Here is a 2,873-nt window from a genome sequence, read left to right as displayed (position 1 = left end):
AAATTCCCGGGCCGCCCGAGGACCGCTCGCACCGGCCCGAGGGAGGGAGCCCCGGCAGGCAGGATGCCTCCGGGGAAATGGCCAAGTCGACCGCGCGACCCACAACCCGCCCGACTGGGGGCGAGAAGGAGCATGGAGGAGGACTCCGTCCCCTAGTCGGCAGACGGCCCCGGGACAGGGACGTTCGCCAAAACCTCCCCAAGGCCGCTTTCCGTGACCGAGTCGGCCTCCCCGCCTGTACTCGTCCCGGCCCGAGAAACGAGACGCGGGGTGGATCGGGACCAGGCCACGCACCAGGCCGGCCGGCGCGCCATCCTCCCTCCCCCGACCTGACCTGACCTGGACGAACGCCTCCCCATCGCCCGCCCCCGCGAGGCTGATCCGTCCGGCCGGTGAGGAGGCCGCTTGTCGGGCGCCACCTGCTGCCCGGCATCCTCTTATATAGTGTTCGAGGAGGTCGACCAGGTGGCCCGGCCTGGATTGGGGGGGGGGGGGGGCGCGGGGTGCGGTGTCCCGGGCGGCGGGGGACGGGGGGGGGTAGGAGTGGAGAGGGAAAGGTGGGCGTGGAGAATGCCGGGGTCGGGGGTCGGCGCGGGGCGGGGCGGGAGTTGGGGATGGGGAGGGGCGGGAGGCCGTCTGGACATGGAGGGTCGGAAGAGCGGTGGTGACAATGATTTTCATTATCATTTAGAAAGAAGAACGTGGACTTCTTTAGAGGAGTCCTTTGAATAGCTTCTCCATTTAGTTAACATACATCCAAATGGAGGTCGGGAAACTTGGGTCCTGTTAACATATGGATGGAAGTGGAAAGAACTATCGCGATGACCGTCCTTGTGTTTCTTTTATTTTTTCTTTCTTCCTGCTCCCCAAAGCCGCCCCCCCCACCCCCGCCCCGCCCCGCCCCGCCCCGCCCCGTCCCGTCCCGTCCCGTCCATAGTTGTAGGTTCCAGTGGTAGGTCTTTCGCGTTTCTGCTATGTGGGACGCCGCCTCGGCGTGGCTTGAAGGGCGATGCTGGGTCTGGGGCTGCGCCCAGGATCCGAACCGGTGAAAACCTGGGCCGTCGAAGCCGGGGGCCGGGGTGGGGGGCGCTACTTGACCGTTCGTCCACGGGCTCGGCCCCCGGCCCCTTGTTTTCTAGGGAGAGAGACAGAGAGACCCGATCCATTTTCCCTTGGCCTCTAAAGCGTGCGTGTGGTCGAAAGGCGACAGAGAGAGGGGTTCTGGTCCAGAAAGCCCCGACTGCGCCGCCGCGGGGATCGGTCGGTTCCGCCCGAACCGTCCGAGTCGGAAAGGAACGGACAGCTTTCCTCCTTTGGGCCCCTGACTTGGGACCGACAGGGGAAGAGGAACAGGCCTCTCTCCCTCACACCCTGGCCCCTTCCTCCAGGACGCCCTCCTTCTAGTCAGCCCGCCTCTGGCTTTTCCACACGCCGACGACCGCTCGTCGGCATGGACCCACCTTCCTTGGGGGACACCACCACACGACTCTCCCACTCGTCTGCCTGCCTTTCGTTGGCGTCGCTGCCAAAGGCGAGGGGTAGGGGTGGCGGTGGCAGGGACGGCAGGGGCCCAGCGGCTCTCTGGCGGGTGAGGAAGTCTTGCTGGTTCTCCTAGGTCGGTGATCTTTCTCGATCTCCACACACATTCTTCGTTTGGGGAGCCAAGAGACGCCCTCTGAGGAATCCCTATGGCCAGGGTCGATCACTTACTCGCTCACTGCCTCGGCCTCGGCCTCGGCCTCTGTCAGTCTTGTCTCTCTCCCTCCCTCCCTCCCTCCCTCCCTCCCTCCCTCCCTCCCTCGTCGGTCTCTGTGTGTGGACGTCTAGGTGGAGGCGAGGCAGGGAGGCCACCCACCCACCTACCTCGTGGTTTACCACACGCTCTACACGGAGGTAGAATTCCCATCCCACCGAATCCATCCTTTCCACGGGGCACAAGCCAGTGGCCTTCGGGAGTCTCTCTCCCCAAGGTGGCGCATCCGTCATGGCTATCTATTTCCAGAAGGTTTCCGTTTCCATCCCCTCCCCCCGAAAGAAAAAACGGCCCCACTCCCGGATCTGCCCCACCACGATCACCACCACCGCTGCCGCCGCCGCCGCCGCCGCCGCCATCTGCTGTCGCCCTCTAGGGTTGGACCGTTCTAGCTCTCTCCTCTGTGTGGAATCGCAACGTAGGTCGCCTTGGATGTCTGGCACCTCTCACTTAGCAGAAGGTTTTGGAGGCTCAGGCTGGGCCACGCTTTGGCCCGGGTCAGTGTTCCGTTCCTCTGGACGGCTTCCTCGTTTTCCACGAGAAGGAGCCGTGAAGACGGAAAGGAAGGGCGGATGGATGGCTTTTCCCGTGCTACCGAGTCCCTCTCCCCTTTTCCCCAAAGCGTGAGGGGCGGTCGAGAGGATCGTCTCTGATGACAAAAGTCAGAGGCACCCCGGGTCAGACACCGTGCGAGGCGTTGGTGTGTTCTCGAGAGGAGAACACGTCCCCGTCAGCGTTTCCTGTCGTTCTCGTTCCGAAAGGATTCACGCGCCACCCCGTCTCCCTCAAGGTCTTAGGGCTGTCGTGCTCCGCAGCCGTCACGTGTCGTGGATCCTGGGCACCACCACGCCACCCCGCCCCCCCCCCCCCCCCCCCCCGCCATAGCTGTCGATCGCTATGTGGCACGCCTACGTTTGCCCAAAAGAGCAGTCCGATGGACAGCGTGGTGCTTTTCCCAGCAGGCAGGCAGGTGAGAGTCACCCCTCTAGAAGGTTTCCAAGCCCCGTTCCATTCTCAGAGGCAGCTCCTTTGGCCATCAAGGAGGCAGGCGATGGGGGTGGGGGTGGGGATGGGGATGGGGCAGGGGCCTCTGTCCCTCTGTCGCGGTAGAAATGATTGG

This window comes from Equus asinus, unplaced genomic scaffold (genome assembly GCF_041296235.1).
Source record: "Equus asinus isolate D_3611 breed Donkey unplaced genomic scaffold, EquAss-T2T_v2 contig_533, whole genome shotgun sequence".
Classification (NCBI taxonomy): domain Eukaryota; kingdom Metazoa; phylum Chordata; class Mammalia; order Perissodactyla; family Equidae; genus Equus; species Equus asinus.
The sequence above is the reverse complement of the archived record's forward strand: the minus strand, read 5'-3'. Positions refer to the sequence as shown.